This window comes from Lissotriton vulgaris, chromosome 7 (genome assembly GCF_964263255.1).
Source record: "Lissotriton vulgaris chromosome 7, aLisVul1.2, whole genome shotgun sequence".
NCBI classification, from domain to species: Eukaryota; Metazoa; Chordata; class Amphibia; order Caudata; family Salamandridae; genus Lissotriton; species Lissotriton vulgaris.
In genome coordinates this window covers 451337377-451361187 of record NC_141695.1, presented here as the reverse complement: position 1 = coordinate 451361187, position 23811 = coordinate 451337377, and the positions used below count along the sequence as shown (strand labels likewise).

General features: G+C 46.0%; 1 protein-coding gene across 1 annotated transcript in view; it reads left to right on the top strand.

Moving 5' to 3' along the window:
- Positions 1-4033: 4033 nt before the first annotated feature.
- Positions 4034-23811, top strand: part of LOC147701840 (toll-like receptor 12) — a 135375-nt gene continuing 115597 nt past the window's right edge. Inside the window, exon 1 of the mRNA XM_086928715.1 lies at positions 4034-4042. The gene's annotated coding sequence lies outside the window, so the exon portion shown is untranslated. The remainder of the gene's footprint in view (positions 4043-23811) is intronic.

Here is a 23811-nt window from a genome sequence, read left to right as displayed (position 1 = left end):
CCTGTGATTCCAGGCAAATCGCTTTGTCTCCCCGTGCCTACCACAAATAAATGTGTTCTTCTGTAATGTAAATTGTGCTCATGCCATGTTGGTGAGTTTGCGCTAAATAATATTGCAAGGAAAAATAAAGTAGGGAAACTCGAGTTCACACACTACTGAACGCACACTCTTAAGTGCATCAGCAGTGCACTGTGAATTGGAGCGTTTCACAGGCCTGTCACAGATAAGAAATGCTATCAACACAAAATCCTACAAAACAATATACTACTGGCCGGCAACAATTCATACCCGGACAACGTCGGGAAGGGCTGCTAGTACTTTAGAATAAAACATTTGAACTGGTATGAGCACTTAAAAAGTTGAGCCCATACCTGTTTGGGACTCACTTTGGCATTTAGATAGACCACAGACTTCTCAGAAGGCTCATGCTAGAGAGCGGTGAGAATCCCAAACTGTTGAGTTGGCCAATCTCCCTACAGGGAGTGGACTATATGATGGTATAAGGGCCTGGGACTGACCACTCCACTACTGATAGCTTTTCCAGTTCTTTGGGATTATTGATGGGAAGTCCCATGAGAGTTTGCACTTCTCCCTACTTTCAGCTGGGGGAACACATTTGACCGGGCATGCATGTGGTCCTGCAAACTTTTTGAATTTACCCCTTTTGTTTTGCTGAATTTGTTTTTTGTTGGCTTTAGTACACAGTGCACCTTACTACTGATAACCAGTCCGAAAGTGCTTGGGTTCTCTACTTCAAAATGAAAAAATTAGCTTACACTCATTTGGCAAATTCAGTATACTTTTACGACCCTAGTAAAGTGGTACTACAATTACCCAGGCCCTGTAAATGAAAATGCTACTAGTGAGCCTGCAGCACTTGCTTTGCCATCTACTTCAGTAGGCTTTTTTACAATGTGTCTTACGCCTAACAGACTGTATGTGAAGTTTTATACTGCCTTATTGACTTGGCAATATAAACCTTTTTCCAGGCCTAAACCTACATTTTGAAAGAAATATGTCACTATTAGAACAGGCTCTGAAGTGCCCCTAGGACAGGGCCAAAATAGACCCAATGGCAAGATGCAATCCATTTAAAAATTTGGACAAGCAGTCTAAAGTTTTACATGTCCTGGTAGTGTCCTAAATGATTTTTTCACGACTGTGAGACCTATCCTTATTACATTTAATAACTGATATATTTTGTTTGGAACAGGTAGGAATGTCATGTTTGGTATCTGAGGAATTGTACTTTAAACCCCTCTTTAATCGTAAAGTTGAATTTTAAGCCATAATTCTGAAAATGCCACCTTTAGAAAGTTGGCATTTTCTTGTCCTAACCATGTGGTGCCTGCAGCCTGTTTCCTGTGCTACATAACTATTGGCAGTATACTTTTGTGTATTCCTCCCAGACAGAATCACAATCGAGGGTCTGGGAGTTGGCAGGATAGGCCATGCTGACTTGATTTGGGATGGGTGGAACTGTCGCTCACTACACTTGCACTTTAATGGCATCGGGTCATCCTACACAAAAAGTGCTTGACACTAGTCTATTGTGTCCCCAGAAAAAGTGGGACCTGGGCAGGGAGGCAGGAAATTCCAGACACCTCTGTAGATAGAAACCTCCATAAGCTTCTCCCGCTTAAAAGAGGCACCATGTAAAATAATAGGACCCTCAGACTCTCTCTTCAGTACACTCACTTACCTGTGAATCCTAAAAAAGGACTGCTTTGCTAACATTCTGCTTGGGTCTACCTACTGTTTGGGAATGAAATATGGACCTGCACCCTTCATCCCAGGCTGAAGTGACTCCAAGGGTCAGCTGATTGGCATTCTGTTTCCAAGCTACCAGTAGAAAAGCTCCAGAGGCTTTTCTACCACTGTCCAGCTGACCTGCTGCACCTGAACCTGCCTGTACCAGCAACTGGACCTGCCTCAGCCCCAGCCTCTGCTAGAGTGAATTCCTGAGTGGTGCCTCTCAAGTCCCCAACCTTTGGTGTGGTATCAGTTGACCTCCACCTCCAGGAAAATGAAAAATCCTGAAGTTTTTTGGTCTTCGCGACCACAAACTGGCCCATTCGACCCAAGATCTTGTTGCCCGCTCCGACCACCAATGCGAAACTCGGGTGAACTTGACTCTTCACACTACTTTGACAGCCAGCAATGACTGGCATTGCAAGACCTACACTAAGTGCAACTGCATGTGGTGACTGCCAATGCAAATCTACAGCAACAACTGTCCGCAGCGCCCATCAGGATCATCGTGCTACAGCGACAAGCATCCGTGATGCTCTCCCTCCACCTCACAGCCTCCTCCACTGCAAATTGAACACTTTGTGCTGAACTTTAGAAGGTGATCATTTCAGCTGGACTAACCTGGTTCCTGTATCTGGCCTGTGCTCCATCATGGTTTGACTGAGTTTGTGACTTTCACCCGGTCTTGCTCGACCAGGTAATCGCAAATGGCGCTTTGTGCTTTTAGGTGCTATACTTACCTTAAAGTTTTGAAATTGCATATCTTTTGCTCTTCTGATTGGATTTTTTAGCATTTTGATGTCAAATGCGTTATTATATTTTACTCTATTTTTCTAAATTTTTGTGATATTTTTCTTGTCTTGTGCTTTCACTTTATTACTGTTTGTGTTTTGCACGAAAACTTTGCACCTTGCCTCTAAGTTAAGCCTGACTGCTTGTGCGCAAAGCTACCAGAGGGTTAAGCACAGGTTAATTTTGTGACTTATTGTGGTTCACTCTGACAGGGAATGCGGCTGATGCTCTAGAAAGGGTCATACCCCCCATCACCCAGCAATCCATTTGCAACAAAATATTTAGCTTGATATACTCATTTAACTTTTAATTGCTGAGGAATTCACTACATGGTTATTCTACAGAATCGATAACTATATCTTCGCGTGGTCAGTGGACCTTTGCAACGACTTCCCCATTCTGCATCGACCACAGAGGAACCAAAAACAGAATAAATGCAAAGGATGCCAGGAGTGTCTGTCACGCATTGCGCGCGCGCGTTCTCTCGGGAGATCTCACCCAGGTTCTGTTAAAGCTGGTTTAAACCTAGCAGCACTTTGCATTGAACAACCCACTTTTTGAGAGGAGACGAGCTTTCCCCATCGAATCAACTCCGCCAGGTAGGTAAAGCATCTGCATGAGATCAAAGCAAATGAAAGTGGGGAAAAAAAGCTTAATCTGTTCAATGAAAGGAAAATAAATGTTTGAATTGAGTTTATTCTCTTATGTTTTCCAATCGTAAGCATCATCTTTCGAGCTTCTCATGAGGAGACCACATGCACGGATTGGTGGACTTTACAATAGTTGTATTTAGCACCACTTTGTGTGTGTTCTATTTTGCTTCATTTCGTTTATAGGAAGGTGCTGGTTTCCAACAGTAACACCATTTTTGAATGCCGCTAAACATCGTTTACCAAATGAAATGAACAAAAATAATACACGCTATCCGATCTTTCTGAATAGGTCTTTTGTTGATATTGGAAACTCGAGGGCACTTTATGAAGTCTGGTGCAACCTGTACATTGTCTTGCACATTTTCTGCCCACACCCTGTTGAGCCATGCTGTCAGCCCTCAAGCCGTTGTGATATTAAAATGTATGTTTTAGTCACTGGGAATCTGACGAACTACTGCTGCCTGTCGACAGTAACCTCACCTCCTGGGATTCGAGGAATGTTCGATTGATTGCAGTAATTCATGTGACTTCTTTCACCTTTGTCACAATGAATTTAAAAGAAATGTGTTGAATGAAAGATATTGTATTGATTAGTGCACTATTGAAAGTCTGTAGCACTCCGACCGTGTGCCGCCCTGCTCTTCATTGCAACATTCTGTGAAGTCCCTGGCATATATCTACACCTTACAAAGGTGACTCTTGTCACACATTGCGCGCGCGAGGTATCTCGGGAGATCGGGCCCAGCCGCCCAGGTTCTGTTAAAACTGGTTTAAATCTAGCATTGCATTGAACCGCCTACATTTTGAGAGGAAATAGGCTTTTCACATCAAATCAACTCCGCCAGGTAGGTAAAGTATCTACATAAGTTCAAAGCAAATGAAAGTGGGGAAAAAAGCTTAACCTGCACAATGAAAGGAAAAGAAATGTTTGAATTGAGTTTATTCTCTTATGTTTTGCATTATTCTATTGTGGCCCCCGGCGGAGTATTAGGTTTCCCTAGTGTGTAGGGGTCTAACCAAACTCCTTTTAACATGGATGACATATTTGTACGGGTCCACCCAAACTGCTTCTAACAAGGGTGACGTACCAATATCCAGGCCATGACGTGACTAACGGTTAATGGCAGTCGACTGAGCCTTATGGGGTACAGGCCCCTTTTTACCTGCACCCTAAGATAATGAGATTGCCTTCAGTCTGTCATAGGTAAATCAGTCGAAAGTTTCTTGACTGGGGTTGGTGAGGAGTGCATTTGTTCATGAGTGGTGGGGTAGTGCAATATCATGGTTTCTCCGTGTATGTATGAAGCCTCAAGTTTATGGGGTAAAGTGGTTCATAAAAATAGATGTTCCCGCTTTCAAACATACCTCTACCGTGATTTCCTTTCTCTGCCACCTCCCTGCATTAGAGTAATCTGATGTCCATCTGGAACGCACTACTATATTACTAGGTTTCTGTACATGGATTTTTAGAAGGTATATTTCCGAATTTTTCTATTTTATTATAAATTAAAGTGTACCAGCTGTCAGTCAGTAATGTATTAATGATGTTACTAAATGAATCACTCCTATGTTGTACTCTAGGGATGTTGAACATTTATTTAGCGTTTCAGTTCTAAATCATGTAAGAAATTGGGTTGTTGGTTGAGAGGGGCAGAAGCCCCACTCAGGCAACAACCACAGTCCTGGTCAGGGTGAACCATGAAAAAACTCACTAAATTAACCTGTGCATAACCCTCTAATTGCTTGGTACAACAACAGTCAAGCTTAACTTAGAACTTAGAAGCAAATGAGTAAAGTATTTATGCAGCATGCAAACAGTAATAAAATGAAAATGCAATACAATAAGATTCACAAATCCATTAAACAAATCGAATGAATTTTAATAAATGAAACAACACCAAAATGTATTAAATCCACCCAGTAGAACTAGAGTTATTTTGTGTGTGTGTGTGAAATCTAACGCCTAAAAGATTAAAGCACCATCTGTGGCCATCTGGTCGCATGAGACTGGGTCAAAGTCAAAGTTTGAGACTGACAGTGATGGAGCATGGGTCATATACAAGGGGTGGCTTGGGCCCAGTCTCGGCTTACCTTTGGACACAGAAAAATTATTTTAAAAGTTTCCGGAGAAGGTCAAGTCTTCAGCGCGGCAAGGCAGACGTCTGTGTCCAATTAGGAGGCATGGTCACATGGGAGGAGCTGGACGAGGTTGCAGTTAAAATTGTTACGTTCGTACTTACATGAATTTCTGGAAGTCGGATTCCTCCAGTGGGACAAAGCTGGAGGCTGCAGCTGAAGAGTGTTCCATGAGGCCAGATACCTTCGTCAAGAGGTTCCACTGATAAGGATTTACTGCTGGGAAGAAGAACATAGCGGTAGCTACTGCGAAGTCAGGAAGAATGGTGTTGCACCTTGGGTGGATTGGTTGGCAGGTAGTTCCCAGTCTTCTGTCGGTTCTCCAGGTAGTGTTTCGGGATAGAACTTCCACGTTCCAGCTTATATGGTTAGGCAGGTGCAGGACCATTACCACCACTTCCAAGAGTACAAGAACAGAACTTGGAGGGTTAGGACTCACATCATCCGAGGCCAGCAGCAGGGTTCAAGGACTCATGAGTTTGTTATGTTCATGTAGCTCATAGAGCAGGTCAGCCACCTAGCCCTTGAAGTCACTCTGGTCGTCCTGGGTTCAAAGAAAAGGTATAGTTCTCCTTCGACATCACAGCAGCAAGGCAGTTTTATCAGCAGCATAGCAGCAGGGCAGTCCTTATGGAAGGAGGACAGCAGGGAGGTCCTTCTTCTAAATCTTCTATTGTTCCAGCCATCATTGCAGGATGGTCCATCCTGCCCACACTTAGGGCTTGATAACAAGCTTGGCAGCTGGGATACTCCATCACAAACATGACGGATATCCCATCAGCCAAATTACAAGTTCAATAGGATATAATGGGATTGTATTTCGGTGGATGGGATATCCGTACCGTTTGTGATGGAGTAACCCTGTCTGCCAAACACGTAATCATTTTAATGTCCATAGAGAATGTACTTCTAATACCGACGCACTGACGCTCTTGGCAGACCTTGCTCTGATGGGCTTATCTAAGCTCAACGAAGGTCCAACACACACAGCTGAACACACACTGGATATTATCCTTTCCAACTCTTCCAGTATTCTGTTTGAACCTCCCTAGCCACTGACATATTCAGACCATACGTTAATTGAATTTTTCATTCAAGACCCGAGAGAGATGAAAGGCCCCAACCCTATCACTCACTACACTTGTAGACAATGACAGAAAGTCAGCCCGGAGCACTTCCAAACCTCCTTCTTGGCTCCTTAGGACACTGCACCAGAAAACATAGAAGATGCTCTTGCTAAATAGAATCCTGCTGTCTCCTGCCCCATTGACCAACTCGCACCACTGAAATAATTTCCTAATCTCTCTAAGCGTCCCTAAACTGCTTAGTTTTCCCCCCAGCTTCGAGCTCAAAAACATCTATGCAGAAAACATGAAAGACCCTGTCATAGTACCCATGACAAGAGGGATAAAGACAGATTCATGGTCATTCTGTCTGCTGATCATAAAAACATAAAGGCCTCACGTAAAGCTCACATCGTATCCCAGTTAGCTCAGGTGGGTAACGCTCCCAAAATCCTTTATCGAATCCTCCAGTCTTTCACTAATCCTAAGGCTTGTGACAATCTAGAGGCTCAGTCTCAAATGCTTTGTAATGACAGTGCACAATATTTCTTGCAGAAAATAGAGCTTATCTACGATGGAATTGTTTTGCCAGGGAGCCAGCCTTCGGTTCCCATGGCATCTGATCAGCCAGAACAGGCAACTCCCCAGTTGCTAGAGAGTTTCCCCCTGTGACCATGGCAGATGTAGAAACATTGTTCTGCACCGTAAAATCAGGCTCCCCTCTAGATTCTATTCTGGCTAAAGTCGTAGCCTCTTTGTCCTATCGAATGTCTCCTTTCATTGAGTGTCTTCTTAATCTCTCTCTGAGAGATGGTCATGTTCCTTTAGAATGGAAAGCAGCACAGGGTATCCAAGGATCCTCTGACAGATCTTTCCAATCACCGTCCTATCTCACTACTCCCCTTCCTGAGCAAATTACTGGAGAAGCATATTAATAAACATCTATGCTACCATGTCGAACGTACGGGCAGCGTAGACCCTTCCCCGTCAGGCTTTAGGCCCCCATACAGCACAGAATCAGTCCTGCTAGTGGTCACAGATAACATCAGGATGACTTTAGACAAGGGTCAATCTATGATTCTGGTGCTGTTAGACCTTTCTGCTGTGTTTGACACGATTTCACATCAGGTATTGCTCAGGAGATTGAAAGAGATTGGACTCAGAGACTCTGCTTTCCAGTGTGTGACGAGTTTTTTTATCTTCTCGCTCCCAAACCGTCAATCTTGGCGAGCATCCTTCAGCGTCTATGGAATTGACCAAAAGAGTGCCTCAGGCCTCATGTTTAAGCCCCACGTTGTTTGACATCTACGTTGCCCCCTTGGCCAACCTTCCTAGGACCTGTGGGTTTATCCCCATCTCTTACGCAGACAATACGCAGCTGCTATTTTCTTTTGACAAATTTACTCCATCTATACAGTTGGCCTTCTCCTCTGGCACGAGGGCAACCTCAAATTGGATGAGAAGTAATTTCCTCTAATTTAATTTTGGAAAGACCGAGATCTTGCTCTTTGGAGATGCCGCTCTTCTATGGACCCCCTAATGGTGGCTGGCGGACCTTGGTGTTTCCCCCGTCCCAAGTCCCTTGTCAAGAATCTAGGCATTCGTTTGGACCAGGCTCTCACTTTGAAGGAGCACGCTGCTCATAAAGCTGGCTTCTGTTTTCATATGTTGGGCCTACTATGCAGATGCTTTCCTTTGCTTCCTGACTCAACTCGGAAGCCCCTGAGTCAGGCGCTCATACTAAGCCGTATGGACTACTGCAGTGGCCTTTTGGTCTCTGCTAATAAGTCTTCGCTCTGCAGATTGCAGGTGGTCAAGAACACAGCGGCACGATTGGTCCATAATGCCCCTCCCAGGACTGCTTCCCGCCCTCTTTTTCGTCAGCTTCATTCGCTCCCAATACGTGAGAAAGCTATATTTAATCTCGGCCAGCTTATCTGTCTGAGAAATTCACACCCTGCCTGCCCTCTAGGTCCCTTCATTCTGAATATAAATCTCTTCTTGTGGTCCCCCGAGTAAGAAAAGCCAGGCTGGGTGGAAAGGTCATCTCCTACCTGGGCCCTCCTTATTAGAATAAGCTCCCCATGCATTTGCAATGCCCCGACTACCTACAATTCAGGAAGCATCTTAAGACTATTCTTTTCAATTTCTGATCATGATCAAGTAGCTCAGCTTTTCCGTTGCCTGCCCGAAGCTCAGCGATACCCCTTCAGGGGTCGATTCAGGCGCTATATAAATAAATATATAAATAAATCAATCAGGCCCTTAGTCCCCTTTCCGCCACGGCTTGGGAGGAATACACAATCTCCAACAGCAGAGTCATTCACTGTCGTGTGACCCCGGACACTTGCAAAACGTTCAAATAGTTAAGAGAATAGAATGGAAACGTCCTAAAAGTGCCAATTTCAGAATTTTGACTTAAAACCTGACTTTACTATCAAAGAGGATTTTATTTTCCAATTAATTTGTATCTAAACAGCATATCTTGTTCTGCTCCCAATCCACAGTTACCACTTATTAAATGTAATGAGGCAACTAAATATTAACCAACAGGAGATATAGGTCTTAGGATAGTGAAAAACAACTTTAGGAGCTTTTCACTACCAGGACATATAAAACTTAAACCCAGATGTCCTCTGTTTTAAATACTATGCATCCTGCTCTGTGAGTTTTTAGGGCCTACGTTAGGGGTCAATTGATGTATTATATAGGAAGATTTTGACCTAACAAAAAGTTTATTTTGCTAGGTCTAAATGTCAGTTTTAAAATTGTAGTTTAATTTGCTTTGTCGAGATGGCAGTTTTAAAATTGTACTTTATTTTGCTACATCAAAATGGCAGTTTTAAAATTGTACTGCCGGTTGCAATGGTAGGCTCGAGACATATTTTAAAGTGTTACGTTAGTGGGTGGCAAGACACATGCTGCAGGCCCACTAATAGAATTTAATTTAAAGGCTCTTGGTACATGTAGTAGACTATACTAGGGACGTACGAGTAAATTACATTTACCAATTAGGTTTAGGCCAATTTTAACATATTTTAGGGAGAGAACATTAACACTTTAAGGCTGCTTGGCAATGGTAAAGTGCACAGAGTCCTAAGCCTAACAAAATCAAATGCAGCCAACAGGAGGGGTGAAGGCAAAGATTTTGAGTGAATACCATGCCAAGGAGTTCATGTTTGCCATGCCCTCAAAGGCTTTTAACTTTCGTTGGATGAGACGCCCACCAAAAATCTTCATAATTTTAAACAGGCAACCTTCATGTATATTTCCAGTCCACAGACAGTTCTTTGCCAGTGAGTTCTTAGTAGGACTGGGCATAATTTGGTTTAAACCGACATAATCTTGTGCAATTTCCAGAAATTCATGTCACCATTGTTAACATATTAAAAAGGAGGGTTTACATCTGGAAAAAGGTTTATTTTTTATTTTTAAACTGCAGTACAGGCATGAGCTTGCAATTCTGCAATCATTTCCTATAAGTGAACAGCTGTGTTAAATATGGTAAGTGGTAAATATTACAGTTATTCTGAAAGTGGCATTTTGTTCAGCCCTTCACACCTTCGAAGCAATGGTGCTTCTGGCATGTTTGGTAAAATACGCTTTCGAGTATTTCTCGTTTACAGATGTTTTTCATACTTTGGTTTTTCTCAGTCTCTGGTTTGAAGTCCACAACATCGTAATGCCCACAAACCTGTACTAACCACCCTAAAACAAGGGCCTTAAATAGCAACAGTGAGAAAAAACAAACTGGGGAGTGTAGCCCCCATGCAGAGGAACAGAATCATCCCAGACAGACCCACCACCAAGCACACCACATGCCCCAGGAACACAGCTAAACTAAACAAGCCAGACCAAAGAAACACCATCACAGGAGCAACAAGAAAGACCCCAACCAAGGCAGAAGCCAGGGACACAATCACCTAAGGATGCTTGGCCTGATCAGGAAGAGTCCTATAGGGACATGGGCATACCAAGACCCACAGGGAGAGAGGACGCAGGAACTCTAAGCCAGGAACCACATTTAGGTCAGAGGCTGAGAGTGAGCAATTAAGCTAACAGCAAAAAGTGTCACAGGCCTTAAAAGAAAAATAGACCCTCACTGAGGATGAAAAAAAAGTTTCACCAATGAAACCTCTAATAGCCCAGGGCCAGAAGCACTGAAATAGACATCATAGAAGAAGGGATGAATACCAGAGAAACACTAAGCCACCAGAATAGGCAGAAGAAAGGGCTGAAAGGTAATTTGCCTCCATGAAGGAAACAAGAGCCCACAAGCCCTAATGCATTGGGGAGCAATGAACAATAGGCCCAATACACAAAGCATGAATCCACACTACAGAAAACCCAGTAGATACAGGACTATATGACTACCAAATCAGGAAGCCACCCGTAGTCCAGCAAACTCTCACACTCTGCCCCTGTGGGCTTTGAACCAGACAGAGATTGAACAGAGGCAAGAAGCAAAAAAGCAGCAGACAACCCTAGCTCCACCAATAAAGGCACAAACAAAGGGGAAGATATGGACCCATCTGTCTCAAAAGTCGAGGCAGAGCAGGAGGGGAAACCAAGTTAAGATCCACAGACAGGGCAGGAAACAGAAAGTACAAACATTATTTCCCCCGCATAAAGGAGGGAGGGACCATGGAGAATGTAAATAAAAATAGGCCAGAAATCACGAAGGACCTAAGGCCCACAGCACCAATCTGGCAGACTGGTGGTAAGATGTCTTCAACCCTGCAGAAAGCCATCAGAATCTCCTTCCTGAATGAAATGCCTTTGCTTTGGAGGAAAGGTCAAGGGCAGGTAATTATGACTGAAGGTCTCAACCCCCAAAGATACAGTTAGACTGGAAAGCAGACTGGGAGACAAGGAAGGGCAATAGAGCCCAGCACACACCTAAGCACCACATAATGAGGAGTCTCTGAGAGTGGAGGATGGAGAAGAAGAGTGGGTGAGGATTTCATATTTTTGCTAGGTTACATGGAGTCAGGTATAGTTGGACATAATGTGTAGAGGGTAATTTATACCACAATGGGGAGTCCATAGGTTAACCAAGGGAGAGGAGGTCTGTTGGACCTGGCCCTTTCTGAAGGGTCATCCCCAAATGTTTTGCCTTCCTTCTATTTTTGCTGAATTCGTTTTTGTTGGCCTTAGGACTCTGCACACTTTCCCACTGATTACCCTGTGCTAAAGTGCTTGTCCTCTCCCCTTAAAACATGGTAACCTTGGCCAATACTCAATTGGCATATTTAATTTACTTAAACATGCCTAGTAACATGCAATACCTGTGCCCAGGGCCCGTAAATTAAATGCTGCTAGTGGGGTTGCAGCACTGACTGTTCGACCCACTTAAGTAGCCCTTTAAAAATGTCCCAGGCCTGCCATTGCAGAGCCCGTGTCTGCCATTCTGACCTGGCAGAATAAACATTTTGACAGTCCCAAACCTTCCATTTTATTACGTATAAGTCACCCCTAAGATAGCCCTGGACAGCCCCAAAGGCAGGGTGTAGTTTGTTTAAATGTTGGACATTTACCTTTAGGTTTTGCATGTCCTGGTAGTAAAAAACTCTTAGATTCGTTTTTCACTACTGCTAGGCCTATCTCTCCTATAGTATAACATTGGAGTTGTCTTATTAAATATTATAAGTGTAATTTCCAAGTCGGAAAAGATATCTGGGTCATGTTTGGTGTCTCTCGAATCCTAATGTAAAATACTGAAAATGCCAATTTAGAAAGCTGGCATTTTCTTGCCTTAGCCATTTAATGTCTGCAGCCTCTCTCTGGTCACATGACTGGAAGTAGTTAGCAGGTGAACTTTGTAAATTCCTCCAAGACAGTCACACACGTTAGGAGCTTAGGTGTCCCTGCATTGGCTACTACTGGCAGGATGGAAGGGAGGAGCTAGGCCCAGCATCACATACACCTTAATAGGCTGTCTCCTGCTTCTAAACAAAGGGCTGAATATCCCCCTGTAGTTAGTCTGGAGCCAGCCCCAGGAAGGCAGGTCATCTGTGCACTTCAAAGGCATGCTTCTAGAAGCTTCTCCCTCCTTCAAGGCATAACTGTGTATAAAAAAGGACCTCAAACACCACCATCTCAATACAGACCTCTTGATACTCTGCCAGGAAGAAGGACTGCGGTGCTGCTAACAAGTCTGTCACTGTGCTGGACTGCTATTCTGACGGAACTGTTGCCCTTCTGTGCTGACCAGCTGCCCTTTAAGGACTGGGCTTGCATCTCTTGAACCAAGAAGCCGGAGGGACTCCAAAGACTCATTGGCTGGCCACCTGATCTGAAGCAATAGGGACATAACAGGTTTCCAACTATCTTTCAACTGCACCTGGACACTGCATCTGTGAGCCTTCCCTGCCAAGTGGTGCCACCCTAGTCCTAGACCCATGGAAGTGGGTCTAAGGTGTTTTGCTAGCCCATGTGGTACCAACTGAACAGACAAACCTCCTCAGCTGCGCAGTGCAATGCTGAGCAGGACCCACTCACCTCTCCTGCTGCATGGCTTGGACCGGCTGCAAAGACTCACGCTGCTGCTACAACTCACATCACCTTTCGGAACCTCCATGCGGAATGCACCCCCAACACAGGCCATCGCATCTCTCGACAGCAGACTTGACAACAATGCCGGACTCTGCATCGCAGTCTTGCAGCTCTGCAGGACGGATGCATCACCCAGGCTGCTTAAATCATTCTTGTTGCTGGAGTTCACTTCACAAGCTCTGGTCGACGGGATCCTCGATGACAACACTGGACCTCATACCTCATCCTTGCCGCATTTTGAAACGACACATTGCTTCCGCTATTCGATGCACCTCTGTTGCTGGCCCACGCTCCATCACAGCTGGCCTGAATTTGTTACTTTGTCCCAGTACAGTGCAACCATATATCCAAAGTTGGCTCTTAATGCCTTTGGGCACAATTTTTCATAAAAACATACATTAACATTTGGTATCTCCAGTTCTTCTGATTGGATTTTTGTCATTTTGGTCTTGCTTTCGTTATTAAATTAATCTCTATTTTTCTATCTTGGTGGGGATCTTTTGTGTGGTATTTTCACTGTTTTACTGTTTGAACTGTTGCACAAATACTTTACACATTGCAACTAAGTGAAGCCTCACTGCTCTGTGCCAAGCTGCCAGGGAGCTGAGCACAGGTTTATTTGAGGTTTACTTGTGTGGTTACTGCTTGACCATGGCCCGTACCCCAATCAACTAGTAACCCAATTTCCAATAAGTTCTGTCTGTCCTATTAGAAATTCACGTCTGCCTTGGTAGAATATCAGCACTGTGAAGTTTTGTTGCCACAGAAACAGCTCCCTTCACAGCACTGAAGGTTTGATGAGGCATAATGTTTAAAGTGCTGGCTCAGTAAACATATTATATTGTAATTGTAAATGTATTTATATAGCGTTATTACTACTGACAAGGCTTTGAAGCCATTTTTGTAAATCTGTGGCCACGGCTAATTAGCAATGAGTACCCGGGGCTAACATAAAATGAGTTAAAGTGGTATAAGAGATCAGGATGCATGTGCCTTAGAACCATGAGCGGGATAGAGGTTTTTGAGGAGCCCCTTATAAGCAGAATACACCTTAAGACTGGCATTTTATTCTACTTGTAATATTCACAAATTCGCTGCACCTATCAGCGCGGCCCCCGTGTAACATTCTGACAAATTCTTGAATATCAGTGAAGAAAGCGTAAACAATAATTTTTGTATAAATCCAAATTTATTCTTACTTAGACACTTACACACCCACTTATATACTCACTCTGAGACTCATGCACCCACTCACTCAGAAAATCATGCAACCATTCACAGACCCACTCAGAGACTCATGCACCCACTCACAGACAAACTGAGACACTCATGCACCCACTCACAGACCCACTTAGAGGCTCACATACCCAGTCACTGACCCACTCAGACACTCATGCACCAACTCACAGATCCACTCATACACTTATGCACCCTCTCACAGACCCAGACCCATTTGTATGCACCCACTCACAGACCCACTCAGACACTCGTACCCATTCACACATCCAATGAGAAAATTACGGAGATACTCACAGGCCCACTTAGACACTCACACACCCATTGAGTCACTCATGCACTCACTTGGACACTCACACAATCTCTCAACACAGCAACTTATTCATGTATACAAGCACTCACAAACCCACATAACTACTTACATACCCATTCACACATCTGTACAAGCACCCCCACATCCACTTACTCACCCATACAACCATTCACACACTCATTCTCCAATACAGCCACTCACACACCAACTCACTTAACCAAACACCCGCTCGAAGAGCCAATCACTCACCCATACAGCCATTCGGACACCCACTTACTCACCCATACAGTCACTCACACATCCACTCATCCACCCATACAGCAACTCTCTCACCCATAGAGCCACTCACACACCCAGTCTATCACAAACCTACTAAAATATGCATACACACAATCACACAGCCACTCACATAATATATATTAGAAGTAGTGTCACTCATTAGTTGTACATCTAGTATACTAATTTAACTTTTTTAGTACTATAGTAGATATGTTTAACAATCATAAACTCCTACAACATACTTACAATCACTGAATGATGCCATCGGTGATGTCATCAGTGATATCCTTTGAGATGTCATCAGTGATGTTATCAGTAATGTCACTGACCATGTCATGAGTAATGTAATATGTGAGGTCATAAGCAGAGCATTGCAAGGGTGTAAGTTATAGTTAGCTCAGGCAACTATAACTACTGAATTTTACTGGTTTTGTATGAGTGAAGGGTTAGCCTAACTATAACATATCTGTAACTTTTGTTCTGGGCAGTTCCTAAGTTTAGGTGGAACACCAGCTCCTATATAGGGTACCCTACAACACCAGTAATACACTGCTCTCCATAATGTGTCAGTTCCCTTAGGTTAGTTCCATCATGTACATACTGATTGTATACATGACATAACACAGGTGACCTTTTACCCAGAAGCTTACTTCTGTCTCTTCAACTTCAGGCTCTTGATACCATATATTAATCCTTGTACCAGACGTACAAAAAACATGTCTCCAGCTACAGTAGATATATTCTGTACAAAGGTAACCTCTTTTTTTTTTATTTATGGCCAACAGTCAGCTGCATTTGCTTATGTATGTTTAGAAAAGCATTAGAAGGGGATTAGTAAATGTTTTCAAAACATATCAATTCTAGAAAAACCCTGGATGACCACTTTAGTATAAAAGACTCTCACTCCCCCTTACTAAGGCAGAGGAGACATTCCTTCCAAGCAGGATCGAGACTCTGCAGACTGATCCTTCGACAGGCAGAGACCTGGCATCCATTGCAGGGTACCATCCTCGACGCAGAGACGGGGTCCTTCAATTAGAACCATCAAGTGAGGGGTTAGGACTACCCTGGAAAATTCTTGGCTGCATTAGGTTCCAATAGGTTCAATTAGGACATATCCCAGCACTTACATATACATGCTTTACCTATACTTCTAGGCTAGGCACGGTTAGGTAGACTACACATCGTAGGAGTACACCAATGCTATTGTTTTATGTAATATGCTTTTATCCATCTTAGAAGAAATGTATCTACTTTTTACGATATTGGTTCTAGCGATTACATATGTCTGCTCCTGGCTTTTGTTTGTCGCAGCCAACATGTTTCATACTAGACTAACGCTTGACCAATACATAATTATTGAAACCATTCCAATCGTCATTCTATGTATTCTGAGAGAAAAGCAAGCACGAGTGACTGAGCGAAAGATACCATATTGTTTCCACAATACCTGAGGAATCGGATTGTCATGTTCACTGGTTGCTAGAAACTACCTACCTACCGCAATCAATCAATCAATCAGCAGATTTGTATAGCGCGCTACTCACCCGCTAGGGTCTCAAGGCGCTGGGGGGAGGGGGGAGTCGCTACTGCTCAAACAGCCAGGTCTTGAGTTGTTTCCTGAAGGAGAGATGGTCCTTGGGTCAGCCGTAGGTGGGTGGGGACGGAGTTCCAAGTCTTGGCCGCCAGGTAGGAGAAGAATCTTCATCCGGCGGTGGTTCTGCAAATTCGTGGTACGGTGGCGAAGGCGAGGCTGGCGGATCGTAGCTGGCGGGTTGGTGTGTAGAATGTGAGGTGGCTGTTGAGGTATTTGGGGCCCATGTCGTGGAGAACCTTGTGTGCATGGGTGAGGAGTCTGAACGTGATCCTCTTGCTGACGGGTAGCCAGTGTAGGTCTCCCAGATGGGCAGAGATGTGGCTGTGACAGGGAATGTCCAGGATGAGTCGTGCAGAAGCGTTCTGTATGCGCTGGAGTCTTTTCTGGAGTTTGGCTGTGGTTCCTGTGTAGAGGGTGTTCCCGTAGTCCAGTCGACTCGTGACGAGGGCCTGGGTGACCGTCTTCCTGGTTTCGGTGGGGATCCACCTGAAGAGCTTTCGGGGCATGCGCAGGGTGTTGAAACAGGATGACGAGACGGCGTCGACTTGCTTGGTCATTGTGAGGGAGGAGTCCAGGATGAAACCCAGGTTGCTTGCATGGTCAGTTGGCTTGGGGGCAGTGCCCAGGGCCGAGGGCCACCAGGAGTCGTCCCAGGCAGAGGGGGATGGTCCTAGGATGAGGACTTCTGTCTTGTCCGAGTTCAGTTTCAAACGGCTGAGCTTCATCCATTCCGCGACATCTTTCATTCCTTCGAGGAGGCTGGTTCTGGCGGTGGCGGGGTCGTTGGAGAGGGAGAAGATTAGCTGGGTGTCGTCAGCGTATGAGATGATGTTTAGGTTGTGTTGGCGTGCAATGGCTGCAAGGGGGCTCATGTAGACGTTGGAGAGGGTGGGGCTGAGCGAGGATCCTTGCGGCACGCCGCAGATGACTTCGGTGGCAGCGGATTGGTAGGGGGGAGGCGGACTCTCTGGGTTCTTCCGGCGAGGAACGAGATGATCCACTCCAGGCCCTTCCTTTGGATTCCAGTGTTGCTGAGGCGCTGTATTAGTGTGCAGTGGCATACGGTGTTGAATGCTGCTGAGAGGTCCAGGAGGATGAGGGCAGCTATTACCCTTTGTCGAGCAGGGTCCTGATGGCGTCGGTGGCTGCGATGAGGGCGGTCTCGGTGCTGTGGTTTGCTCGGAAGCCGGACTGCGAGGGGTCAAGAGATCCGTTAGATTTGAGGAAGGCGGAGAGTTGTTTGTTGACGGTCTTCTCGATGACTTTGGCAGGAAAAGGGAGGAGTGAGATGGGGCGGAAGTTCTTGAGGTCCGTGGGGTCTGTGGTGGGTTTCTTCAGGAGGGCGCTGAGCTCTGTATGTTCCCAGCTCTCCGGGAAGGTGGTGGATGCGAAGGAGTTGTTGATGATGTCCCGGAGTTGGGGTGCGATGATGGAGTCGGCTTTGTTGAAGATGTGGTGTGGGCAGGGGTCGGTTGGGGAGCCGGAGTGGATGGTGTTCATCATGCGGGTAGTGTATTCGGTGCTGACCGGGGTCCAGGTGCACAGGGTGGTTGTGGGGGCTCTGGTTCGGTGGTCGGGTGCATGGTCTGTGCGCCAAAGCTGTTGTGTATGACGACGATCTTGCGGTCGAAGAACGAGGGTAGTGAGTCGCAGAGGAATTGCGAGAGTGTGATGTCGTTGTTGCAGGCGCTGGGGTTGGAGAGCTCTTTAACAATGCTGCTGGTGGTGTTTGCGAGCGGCGTTCTTGAGGGCTGTCATGTTTTCTGTTGTCTGGTCGTGGCGCCAGGCTTTCTCGAGCATGCGGCAGGTTTTCTTGGAATTTTTGAGGTCGTTGGTGAACCATGAGGCTTTCTTGCTGCCGAGTCTGCTGGGAGGGTTCTTCAGTGGTGCGAGGACGTTGGCGCAGTTGGTGAGCCACTGTGTGAGGTTGCGGGCTGCTTCGTTGGGGTCCCTCATGTTGGTGAGAGGGTTCTGGCTGAGGGAGGTGGTGAGTTGGTCGGCGGTGATCTTGCTCTGTAGAATACAGAGGGGTGATAGTGGCACTGAAGTGCTAGCAGGTCTAATGGTTGACTCATCCTATGGGAGTGTCAAGAATCTGTCTGCACACCAAGCCATAAGTTTAGGTCATCCAAAATGTGCAGGTCCTGGTGGGTCCTAGGAACTACACGAAAATGTCTGTTTTTCGAGCAAAGTTTTTATCAAGTATCATTTTATATATTTTAAAAGATATTGAAATTGACAAATATGCAAAAATAACATATAGGGGAAGACAACAGCGTTGTACAATATCAGCCTAACAGTACAGTGAGCTAATAGAATATACACAGTTGGTGAATGAGCAGGACTGTCCATCTACCTTAAGCGTAGATCATCAATCAGTCACCCAACTCCCCACCCCCCAACCAATAAACATAGAAAACAAAAACTAGGGTGTCACGGTCCTTAGAAGAGTTGCACAGATAGATTCCCTATTAGGGCATAGCCTAGCCGGTAGAGAGCCCCTCTGTCTGGGGCTGCTCTTCTAGAATTGGAGAGTGTTAGCGGGTATCAAAACATGGAAGAGGTGTAGAGCTCATAACCTCGGACCGCATGCAAACAGGGGTAAGCCTTCTGATAAGTATTCCACCAAGGGGGCCCACACATTCTCAAATCCCTTATGGGTGTCTTCAATGATGTCTGCCAACCTCTCCATCGCCAATGCATGCCACAATCTAGCGTGCCATTGCATGAGGGAGGGGGCCTCTGACTTCTTCCATGTTGCGGCCTCTGCCATCTTGGACGCCCGAGGCAGAGCCACATTATCGAACGGTCCCCCTAGGTCTGCTGCTTGAGCTGGGTATCCCGGATTCCCAGGAGTGTATGTTCAATGGTGTCTGGTTGCGGGTAACCTCAGATTTGCTTGATTTGTGCTAGGACCGCCTTTCAAAAGGACTTGATGTCCCACCAGATATGTCTAAAGTGACCCAGCTGCCAGCAACCCTTCCAGCATCTGGCAGAGGTGCTAGGAAAAATGCAGTGTAACATCTGGGGTGGAGATACCAATCAAACATGATTTTGTAGTGGGCCTCTCAGGGAAATATTGAGCGGTTAAACGTGGAGATATCCCTGTTAGCTAGGCCCATTTTTTCCTCCTGCAGTGAAGTATCCAATAACGAGTCCCAGAACCTTTGATGTCTCAAAGAGTGCAGGGAGTTCCGCTTCTGTAGAAAGGAGTAGAGAAAGGAGATGGTTCCCTTCGAGGAGACACCGGATAAGACAAATTTCTCAATAGGAAGCAGCTCCCGAGTAGCGGCCAGCCGAACCTGCAGTTGCAGCACCCACTGTTTAAGTTGTAGATAGTTGAATTCCTCAGCTCGTGGGAGATGAAAAGCCTTGGAACACTCCAGGAAAGAGAGAAATCCCCCCATCAAACAGATGAAAGAGCGCAAGCCAGCCTCCATCCCGAAAGACATCGACGAGACCCTCCTGCATGGCCGGGGGGATTTCTGGATTAAAGTGTATAGGAGTGAATGAGGGCGGAAAAGTGGTGAGCAGAGTAGATCTATTCAGGACGTCCCAGACCCCCAATGTGGTCGACGTAGGCTTGATAATGTAGGCATTGCATGAGCGATGCTGTTTGTGTCTCCACAGTAGATCCAATACCGTTCTGTCCGTTATGCCATCTTGCAGAGCCACATTATCGAACGGTCCCCCTAGGTGTAATGCTTGAGCTGGGTATCCCGGATTCCCAGGAGTGTGTGTTCAATGGTGTCTGGTTGCGGGTAACCTCAGATTTACTTGATTTGTGCTAGGACCGCCTTTCGAAAAAAGCTTGATGTGGGGGCAGTCCCACCAGATATGTCTAAAGTGACCCAGCTGCCAGCAACCCCTCCAGCATCTGGCAGAGGTGCTAGGAAAAATGCAGTGTAACCTCTGGGGTGGAGATACCAATCAAACATGATTTTATAGTGGGCCACTCAGGGAAATATTGAGCTGTTATACGTGGAAATATCCCTGTCAGCGAGGCCCATTTTTTCCTCCTGCAGTGAAGTATCCAATAACGAGTCCCAGAACCTTTGATGTCTCAAAGAGTGCAGGGAGTTTCGCTTCTGTAGAAAGGAGTAGAGAAAGGAGATGGTTCCCTTCGAGGAGACACCGGATAAGACACATTTCTCAATCGGAAGCAGCTCCCGAGTAGCGGCCAGCCGAACCTGCGGTTGCAGCACCCACTGTTTAAGTTGTAGATAGTTGAATTCCTCAGCTCGTGGGAGCTGAAAAGCTTTGGAACACTCCAGGAAAGAGAGAAATCCCCCCATCGAACAGGTGAAAGAGTGCAAGCCAGCCTCCATCCCGAAAGACATCGACAAGACCCTCCTGCATGGCCGGGGGGATTTCTGGATTAAAGTGTATAGGAGTGAATGGGGGTGGAAAAGTGGTGAGCAGAGTAGATATATTCAGGAGGTCCCAGGCCCCCAATGTGGTCGACGTAGGCTTGATAATGTAGGCATTGCATGAGCGATGCTGTTTGTGTCTCCACAGTAGATCCAATATTGTTCTGTCCATTCTTTGCCTGTCCATATGCAGCCACTGTTTATCCACCTCATGGAGCGACCACTCTGTGATGACCCTCAGATGGGGCGACCTGTAGTAGCCCAGGAAGTTCGAAAGGGCTAACCCTACCCTCCCCCCTCATTTGCGTCAACATTCGATTTGAGAGTCTGGCCTTAGTGACCATTGTTTTCAATTCGGAGAACAGTGCCCTATCCACCAGAAATGGAAGGCCCTGGAAGAGATACAATAAGAGTGGAAGGATATTCATTTTTATAGCATTTATCCGACCAATCCACGAGAGGTAGGCCGTTCACCATCTAGCGAAGTCAGCTTTAATTTAGATCAACAGCGGGGGAAAGTTTTCCCTATAGAGATGCTCCAACTTGTGGGTTCTTTTATGTTCAGGTAGGTGATGTCTTTGTTAGTGCTACAAAAGGGAGTTGTGCCCTCAATAGCCCGCATAGTGTCCATAAGCACAGTGAGGTTCAAAAGAAAAGATTTCAAGTGGTTCACCTTGAAGCCCGAGGTTTGCTCATATGCCGTGAGCCCTGACAATATTGCTGGAAGGGAAGATAGCAGTCTTGTGACCGGGAGGAGCACATCATCTGCAAAGAGGGATACCCTATGCTCGTACGAGCCAAATGGGACTCCCCCTATGTCCAGATTGGACCGAATGCGCTCCGCAAAGCGTTCAATGCTGAGCGCAAACAGGAGGGAGGTTAGGGGCACCCCTGGCGGGTCACCCGTGGAAGTGGGAAAGATTCCGAAGCCACCCCATTTAACACGACCTTAGAGCACAGCACATGATAGTTTGCCTTGACCATCCCAATTAAGGATTTAGCAAAGCCAAACCGTCAGAGAGTGCGGGTCAGAAAGGACCAATCGACCCCGGTCAAAGGCCATCTCCATGTCAAGAGCAAGAAGGACCGTGGGAATTGCTGTCCTTTGCACTTTTTCAGTGATGTGGACCCATCTTAGGTTGTCATGGGTTTGCTTCCCTTAATGAAATCTGCTTGATTGGCCTGAACCAAGAAAAGGCATAATGTTTTCCAGGCGTGTGGCCCAAATTTTTTAATAAAGTTTGACGTCCAAATTGAGAAGCGCAATTGGCCTGTACGAGTCGCAATTGGAGAGGTATTTCCCTTGTTGGTGATGACAGAGATCAGGGCTTCACCTATCGAGGGAGTCACCTGTTGCATAGCAGCGATATTCTAGAAGAGGCAAACCAGATGGGGGACGAGATCCGAAGTGAAAGTACGATAGAAATAGGCAGTGAGACCATCAGGCCCTGGTGCTTTTTGAAGCTTGAGCGCATCAATCACCTTCCGAACATCTTCTGCGGTGAAGGGGCTACTCAGCTCTTCGTTCGTGCTAGCAGATACCTGAAGCAGGAGAAGGTCCCCTAAGTATTGATCTTGAGCGTGCAAGTCCGGCTGGTCCGCTGTATATGGAGTGCGATAGAAGTCCCCAAAAGCCTTGACCTTATCCAGTTCTATCTGGTGAAGGACCCCGCCCTATCCTCTATATGTTTAATGGAGTTTTTCTCCTGCCTTAAATGTAACTGGCTAACCACTGATGAGCCTACCTTGTTTCCTCCGTCATAATTGCGTGCCTGGATGCGAAAAAAAGTTTATTCAGCCCCATTAGTGTAGATCACCTGGAGTTTCCCTTTTAACCTGGGTGACTTTACGGAGTATCTGCATCGAGGGGGAGGCCTTATGAGCATCCTTGGTGGAGCTGAGTTTGCGCTCGAGGAGGAGGCGTTCACCTTTACGTTGCGTCCAAAGCATGGCCTCTAGTTCAATACATTTCCCACTGATGATGGCCTTAAAGGCATCCCAATTGTTAGCTAACGTAGTATGGTCAAGGTCCTAAAGGTCAAAATGGTCCTTGATAGCTTTTCGAAGTTCATCTCGGAGGAGTCGGTCTCTGCACAAGTAATTGGGGAAGTAACCACCTGACAAATTTGGAGTGTGGAGCAGGCCAGTCGAGGGTCATTTCCAACGGTGCATGATCTGAAAGGCAGATTGGGTGCAACTGAGAACCCAGCACGGAGGGGAGGAGAGACTGGCTCAGAAAGATATGGTTGTTTCTGAAGTAGGTCCTGTGTGCATGAGAAAAAAAGGAATAACCTCCGGTCTTGGGGTGGGCAGTTCTCCATACATATACCAAACCTAGCCCCTGTAAAGTTGCTTGCAAAGGTTTGCTAAACCCCCCCCCCCCCAACTGCTCTGTGGACGTGTGTGGTATCCACCAAAGAGTCCGATATCAAATTGAAATCTCCAAGAAGTACAATGTCGCCTCGTGCAAACCACCCCAGGGTAGATAAGAAGGAATTGAGGAAATCAAGTTGCCCTATGTTGGGGGCATATAGAGTCGCATTGGTACACTGTCTGCCCCGTATTTACCCCCAGCCCATCACTGACCTCCCCTCCTTATCAGTGGCAGTGTCTTGGTGAAGAAAGGGGGTCTACGAGTGAAAGAGCAGTGCCACCCCATTGTGTTTAGTGCGTGCAGAAGAGCGAAAGATTTGAGGGTAAGCCTTGTGTCTCAGTCGGTGATCCTCTGTGCGAGGAAGGTACATCTCCTGGAGGGTGGCAATTTTAATCTGGTGGTCCTGTAAAAATTTCCAGATACGCTGCCTCTTGTTAGGGGCATTAGGCCCCTTGACATTCCATGTCAGACAATTACAACCCGCCATTGGACAGTAAACTCCGATCCATTACGACCCCCCTCCCTCTCCCACCTCTTGCCCTTCACAAGCCCCTTCCCTCCCCACCTCCTGCGTCAGCAACCCAAAAAGAGAAAAAAAATAGTAGGAAGGCAGACCTGACACCCAAAAACCTAACAAAAAAAAGAAGAAAGTGCTAACAATACCAACAACCAGTTGTGATGGATGAAAAC